The sequence below is a fragment of the Pseudochaenichthys georgianus genome, chromosome 17 (genome assembly GCF_902827115.2).
Source record: "Pseudochaenichthys georgianus chromosome 17, fPseGeo1.2, whole genome shotgun sequence".
NCBI classification, from domain to species: domain Eukaryota; kingdom Metazoa; phylum Chordata; class Actinopteri; order Perciformes; family Channichthyidae; genus Pseudochaenichthys; species Pseudochaenichthys georgianus.
Window position 1 is genome coordinate 5,312,676 of NC_047519.1, and position 8,050 is coordinate 5,320,725.

The 8,050-nt window shown below is 44.9% G+C and overlaps 1 non-coding gene across 1 annotated transcript; it reads right to left on the minus strand.

Moving 5' to 3' along the window:
* Window positions 1-7,520: 7,520 nt before the first annotated feature.
* trnan-guu (transfer RNA asparagine (anticodon GUU)) lies at window positions 7,521-7,594 on the minus strand. The gene has a single exon. It is a non-coding gene; the product is annotated as a tRNA-Asn (tRNA).
* Window positions 7,595-8,050: the final 456 nt, after the last annotated feature.

Sequence of the window (8,050 nt, forward strand, 5' to 3'; positions counted from 1 at the left end):
CACAGCTTTGTCAGTCATGTGATCACAACAACCCGGGAGAAAAATGACGGAGAACAGCAGGGCTCGGGTAAGTAGTCAGTTTGTGCTCTTTATTTTACAAGCAGTGAGGGCTCGACAGCATTTGTATCTTACATTAGCTAGCTAAATGAGTGAAGTAGCCTTGTGCCTTGCTGTGAGCAAGCTCCGTAGTTATCATTAATTGAAGTGAATCACAACGTTACCGTGTCCTTTTGTGTGTGGGGGGGTGTGACGGTTTGCAAAGTAACGTAACGATCACTTCGGTTAGATAAGTCAAGTAGACCATGCTACACTATACAAATACTCTCTTACAAAAGCCCTGCATTTAAACATGTTAATGTTACTTTAGTAAAAGTATGCTAGTATAATTAGGAAAGTGTTGTTAAAGTATTTAAAGTAGACACAAGTTATACTATTATATTATATCATTTGATTTATTGTTATTACCGATGCACGAGTTGACTTAATAGTTGGGTGGGTAGAAGGGGGTATCATGCACCCCCCTGAAATATAGTTTTAATCAGATTTTCTAGATTGAAATTTTTTTTGTAGAAAACGATTAGCTATGTTAAAAAGTTGAAAAATTGTCCCACGTATATCTTTTTCCCAAATTAGTGTTTATTTACCCTAAAAATCGAGTTTCACTATTTTTACACCTTTCATTATATCTCAGCCATTATTGCAGATAACTGAACAAATAAGGTATCCAGATCCATGTTTTGAGGGTCAAGGAACACAATAAAGCTATTCTTAAAGTGATCACATGTGTCTGTGGCATGCTATTATGCTAATTAGTGCCACCATTACAATAAAATAGCATTTTAGTCTTGTACCAAGAACGATGTATTTTGCACCGACAGAGAAATATTCTTATAATCAGTGTTTCCTAAGTGGAAAAAGTATGTAGAAAATGATGAGCTATGTTAAAATGTTGTCTGGATGTCCCACATGTATTTTGTATGCAAATTAGTGTCACAATTGCCAACAACGGAATGTTCACACTTTTCACTCTATCTCAGCCATTATTGCAGATACATGAACAAATAATGTGTCTAGACCCATGTTTTGATGGTCAAAGATCACAATAAAACTATTCCCAAAGTGATCATGTATCTGTGGCATGCTATGCAAATTTAGAGACGCCAATATTGCAGAACAGTAAGTGAACACATAGGGTGTCCAGACAGATGCTGTGTATTTAACCAATATGTATTTGTTTTGTACTAGCCTACAGCAAGCGTCAAACATCATAATATAAGTATGTGACTACTCTTTCCCATTCCAGATAAGCAGTCAAGGTTTGGCTCTCCACTATCTGATTAATACTCAATCATCGTTTTCAATGCTATCATCAGAGTCAAATTCCTCTTCCTCTTCTTCTTCGTCTTTTTGTTCACGCTCTGTCGTGTCCAGGAGATCAACCAGGGAGGTTGGCAGGACAGGACCACAGGACCACACCGGTCTCAACACTCCATCAGTCCTCATCCATCCCTGCTCCTCATCATAGGGGTTTGGTTTTTCTAAAATTGATTCATCAGCTCGCTTGTATAGAGCTGGTTCACACGTTGGACGTGCGGCTTCAGAGCATCATAGCATGGAGGAAGGAGAGCCAGGTCAACCTTAGACTTGGCAGTGAGTTTATCGTCCTGCCCCACCATTTTGCGCAGCAACTTGGCACGGACTACGTCCACTGAAGACTCACGACTCTCTCCATATATCAGACAGGTGAATTGCTCCAACTGCTTCAGCACCTCAGGCTTGACATTCCAGTTGTCGTTGAGTTGACTGAACGCCCTGTGAAACTTCGGGTTCTTCTCCAGCTTTTTCAAGGGCCCCACCTTCCCCTTCCCTTTGAAGGCACTGGTGCAGTGTTCTCCGCTGAACACATGGAATCCAAGAAGTGTGGCACAGTAGTCTTCTCCCAGGTATTCTGCAAGCTCAGAGAGGTTGAGAAGTTGTCTATGTTTCCCTGACCCCGTATCCAGGTATATAGTATAATATATATATATATATATATAATAGTATATAATGTGCGCTAGCTTTTAAAGCTTCAGTTCATGTCTTCAATGTTGCTGGAAGCAAGGACGTACATCAAATGATGATGTGTAACAGTTATACTTTTGTTACTGGTTTCCTGGTAACTTGCCCCTGAACACAAAAACCGGCATGTTACCTTAGATGTCTATTCAAATATTAAACGTCACTGGGTGGACTTGAACCACCAACCTTACGGTTAACAGCCGAACGCGCTAACCAATTGCGCAAGCCCCTTTTAGCAGTGTAGCATGTCTCTGTGGCGCTAGCTGGCGCAGGACCATCTGTCAAAATCCAATCCTATCACCCAATCATGATACTCGCAAGCTGGGGAACAATAGTCTTGCAAGGGGGGGGAAGAAGGAAGAAGAAGGGGGAAGAAGGGGGAAGAAGAAAAAGGAAGAAAACAAGAGAAAAAGGAGAAAAGAGGAGAAACGATTCTCCTGCTCCCAATTTCCCTTCTGTAGCATTTAAAAGTGTTTATATACAGTAGTGTTTCAAAAAAGGTATGTATTTGTTTATTTCTTGAGGCGGAAAACACATCCACAAGATTGCAGGATTGAATCCCAACTCAGTCAGTATTGAAGTGTATAATATATAGAACATGAGAGGAATAAAAGTGCTTGTGTTGCATATCTTAACATTAATTAATTAGAGATATTGACTGATAGACTTGTGTTATACAGTTAACTATTAATATATTTATATTAAATATTAACTAAAAGTTATTTACTTCTTTCAAGTTTATTAAATACTTTTTTAAAATCAGGGATAGTTTTTAAGTCACCGATATGGATTTGTATTGAAGCTCATTGTTTGTGTGCTGTGGATAAATAATAAAAATATAACCATTACATTAATATCAACTAAGGTATAGGTTTTATAATTATTTTGTTTTTGCCTTTCGAACTGCTGCTCGAACAGGTGAACGAAAAAGTATAGAAATTGTAAACATAGTACTCCACTACAATTATTGGACAGACACTAGGCATACTTGAAAAAGCCAAACCTTTATTTTATGTTAGTTAAACATAATAACATTTAAAACAGTAGTAAAACGGTATAACAAAATAATGATAATAACACTCTTAAATAGAAGATAAAATTACTATATACAATTTATACATAAGATATATACACACATAACTATAAAACTGTAAACCAAACTATATACATAATTAAGTGTCAATGCCTATGGGGGTGGGAAACACTTCTCACTTTTTGTTCCTCGTGTCCTTCAGCCACTGCTCCTTTGGCAAAGCCTCAACCAAGGGGCAGTAAACAACTCCCTTGTACTGGCTGTGTCCAGTTTCCGCTGTGCGAAACTTCCCACACTTTTTGCACGTGTTGTGCACAACCTTGCGGGTCAGCTTTCGGGTGGTTGGACCAGGAGTAGGAGCAGGAAGAACAGAGGAGAGGCTGGCATTCGGAGCCTGTGGAGCAGCGACCTGCACCTGCACCTGTGAGGTCACTGGATTAAAGATCCAGGAGCAATGGCCCAAAGCTGGAGCAGGGAAGAGCTGTCGCTGCAGCACCATCTGAGGGCCAGAGGGAAGCTGGGGTGGAGCCGGGAATAGCTGCCGCACCACCATCTGAGGGCCAGAGGGTGGAGCCGGGAATAGCTGCAGCACCACCATCTGAGGACCAGAGGGTGGAGCCGGGAATAGCTGCCGCACCACCATCTGAGGACCAGAGGGTGGAGCAGGGAATAGCTGCCGCACCACCATCTGAGGACCAGAGGGTGGAGCAGGGAATAGCTGCAGCTGGGGACGCAGCTTTAAAGTTGCCGGTGTTGCTGTTGTGGGCGAGGCCTTCCTCTTTAGCTTTACCTGGCCAACGGTGCTACTTGGGAGGATGTAATGGTGAGCAACACCTGGCCGGGGGGCTGCTGATTGGGGGCGAACATTGGCAGGGGGAAGAGGGTCAGATGCCACAGACAGGCGGCTAGGCAAGACCAGCCCCTGCAACACCACTGCATGGTCTTCCCTGTTAACCCTCTTATTGTGCCACTGCACCGGGTGGTGTGGCTCACGTCCACCAGCTTCAGGGTGGGCTGCTGCATCACTGTCCCATTGGACAGAATGCGGCGCCTCATGTTCCTGTAGTCCTCCAGGATGAGATCCCATCTTGACACTGTGCCAGTCCCCCTCTTCCTGGGACTACGGTGGATAACACAGAGCCTGACAAAGATGGCCTCAATCAGGCGGCAGCAATCTGGCCACTGTGCAAGTGGGGCAGTGGTGGTGAGAGCATGCCTCTTCAAACTCTCCACCCCTGGAGTGAACTCCTGCTTCTTCTTAGGAGACCTGAACCGCCCTTTGTCCAGCCTGCTCTGATGTCTGGCAGCAACAACCACCCTTTGCTTGTCATAGTCCAGCAGGTTCTGCCACAGAGCAACTAACCTGAGAGAGGGAGAACACAGCATGTAAGACAAGAATATCTCAAAGTGTGAACTTGGATATGCACAGAGGAAAAGCAGCTTGACTGTTCCTGATCCTGACCTGCTGGTTTGTTCGGACCATAGTCAGCTGGTTCCTCAGCTCCACCAGACACTCTGCCAAGCTGTCCACTCGGTCCATGCCTGCCATGCCAGAGTCATCCACAGCCTGCCAACATATAGAAAAGAGAAAAAGAATGTGAGGACAGTGAAAAAGGACAACCACAGCTAAAACACATAATTGCATATTGATTTATATACCCCAGACTCATCAGGAGGCGCAGAATCAAGTGCTGAAGAGACACCTGGCTGAGGCATGGAGGCTGGAGCCTGCGAGGAGGCAGAAGGTCGAGAGGCGGCAGCGGACAGGGAGGGCAGAGAGGAGGCACAAGGGTGCAAGGAGTCAGCAGCATGGGCGTATGCCGCAGCTTGCTTGGCGCAGCAGCCAGGGAGGAGGAAGCAACCAGGGAGGAGGAAGCAGCTGTGGAGGAGGAAGCAACCAGGGAGGAGGAAGCAACTAGGGAGGAGGAAGCAACCAGGGAGGAGGAAGCAGCCAGGGAGGAGGAAGCAACCAGGGAGGAGGAAGCAGCTGTGGAGGAGGAAGCAACCAGGGAGGAGGAAGCAACCAGGGAGGAGGAAGCAACCAGGGAGGAGGAAGCAACCAGGGAGGAGGAAGCAGCCAGGGAGGAGGAAGCAACCAGGGAGGAGGAAGCAGCCAGGGAGGAGGAAGCAACCAGGGAGGAGGAAGCAACCAGGGAGGAGGGAGCAACCAGGGAGGAGGAAGCAGCCAGGGAGGAGGAAGCAACCAGGGAGGAGGAAGCAGCTGTGGAGGAGGAAGCAACCAGGGAGGAGGAAGCAGCCAGGGAGGATTAAGCAACCAGGGAGGAGGAAGCAACCAGGGAGGAGGAAGCAACTAGGGAGGAGGCCGCAGGCTGGGAGGAGGAGAGTGTTGCAGAGGGACAAGGCAAGGAGGAGATGGAGATCCCTGGGTCAGCAAGGAGGAGGAAGCAACCAGGGAGGAGGATATCCCTGCCGTACATGGACAGCACCCAGAGACTGCTTGGGAGGAGGCTGGGCTCTGGGGGCTCCTGGCAGACCACAGGGAGGAGGCTGGGCTCTGGGGGCTCCTGGCAGACCACAGGGAGGAGGCTGGGCTCTTGGGGCTCCTGGCAGACCACAGGGAGGAGGCTGGGCTCTGGGGGTAACTACTGGGGGTGTGATATAAAATATATGCATGAGACATTTCTTAATCTGAAACTATCATCATTATGTTTTAGCCTGGAGTGAGTCACTCAGTGTAAATCCTATGATTGATAATTATTGCACCAGTACATTGTAAATGTCCAGTAATATACTTATCATATGTGAATAATAAGTAATAGGTACATATGTTTCTATACTTTACCTTCTGACAGAGGTCACCTCACTTCCGTTTCCTTGGAGCAGGTTTATCCCTCCTGAAGGCCAAAGCCCGTCCATTCTGCATCTCCCATTTTGTTATGGCTTATAGGTTTAGTGATCATCTAAACTTTAAGTAAAATAACAATGCAAGTGTTAGAGAGACCTACACTGCAAAGCGAACAACACTGACACCATGTTAACCATTATTTACACAGGTTATCTACACATATAATCATGTATAAACATACATCATGTTCATAAACCGGGAAGTTGTCCTTTTATCCATATATGATTGATGTATGTATATTGAATTACAATTAATGTAATGTTATATACAGTATATAGCTATCTTGAATATATATTCAACAATATACTGTATCCTTCCTGGAGCATATAACACACTTTATCATATCATAGTGAGCAACGATCCCTTATCTCACATAAAGATATTTATATCTTATAATATATGATATACTTTAGGTGTCTATATGAACAAATAAACTGATAAACTCATAAAATGCCACCAGTAACCAATAGGCATCTTAACCAAATCTGTAAAGTAACTAAAGGTAAGCTATTAAACACATGTCGTGGAGTAAAAGTACACTATTTACCTCTGAATTGTAGTGAAGTAGAAGTACACAGTAGAACAATATGGAAACACTCAAGTGAAGTATAAGTATCTCAAAATTCTACTTAAGTACAGTACTTGAGTAAATGTTCTTAGTTACTTCCCACCACTGTGTATACAGTATATATGCTGTATGACTTCTGTACCACTGCTCACAGAAGTGTAGTTACTAATTACAACATGCCCATTAATACAAGAGTCGTTTAACAACTTATTTAAATTACTGTTGTCAATCGGATGTACAACGCATGGCTGTTGACATTGATTAATATAATAACGTGTATTTAACCTAGACACGATAGCATTAGCAATGCTGGCTTGCTAACTTTATGCAGACTGAAGTTGCCGACTGTATACCGTAATGTAAAAGTTGACGCCAAAACGACGGTTGTAAAAATAGGTTTTATGACTGTAAACGGGAAAATAGAAACAATAGTGTTGTCACTTACTCTGAATAATGCGCCTCGCGATTTGTCCACTGTCAACCAAAAGCATGAGGGGGGCGGGTTCGGAGAGAAGCCGTGCCGTGAGTGGCTCTGTCCATTGTGATGCCGTGACGTGATTGGCTCCGTCCATTGTGAACTCGCGTCGTGATTGGTTTAGGTCCAATCTCACAATGGACAGCGAGTATCATGATTGGGTGATTGGATTGGATTTTGACAGACGGTCCTGCGCCAGCTAGCGCCACAGAGACATGCTACACTGCTAAAAGGGGCTTGGCTTGGATAGCTGGCCCCACCCTCCTTAATTTGCTCTTTGATTCAAGAAGTTTGTTTGCCTAGAATACAGAAATGTAGAAGTTGCCTCAAATGAAACCTGTGTAAGCTAAATGTGCGCTAGCTTTTAAAGCTTCAGTTCATGTCTTCAATTTTGCGGGAAGCAAGGACGTACATCAAATGATGATGAGTAACAGTTATACTTTTGTTACTGGTTTCCTGGAACCTTGCCCCTGAACACGTCAACTGGCATGTTACCTTAGATGTCTATTCAAACATTAAACGTCACTGGGTGGACTTGAACCACCAACCTTTCGGTTAACAGCCGAACGCGCTAACCAATTGCGCCACAGAGACATGCAGATGGATCAGTCCAAGGTCAGTGCGGTGACCGACTGGCCTACTCCAGATAGCCGCAAGAGAGTCCAACAGTTCCTGGGGTTTGCCAACTTTTACCGAATGTTTATACGCAACTTCAGTTCTGTAGCCGCTCCCCTACATGCTCTCACCTCTTCTAAAGTTTCCTTTCAGTGGACCCCCCAGGCCGAGTCTGCTTTCCAGTGCCTCAAGAAAGGATTCACCACGGCTCCTGTACTCACTGTTCCGGATCCCCAGAGACAGTTTATGGTTGAGGTCGACGCGTCCAACGAGGGCATAGGGGCTGTGTTGTCCCAGAGGTCCTCCAAGGATAACTGGATGCACCCCTGCGCTTATCTATCTTTGTTGTGTGGACTGACCACAATAACTTGGAGTCTGTCAGAAAAGCCAAGAGACTCAATTCACGTCAGGCCCGGTGGACTCTGTTCTTTAGTA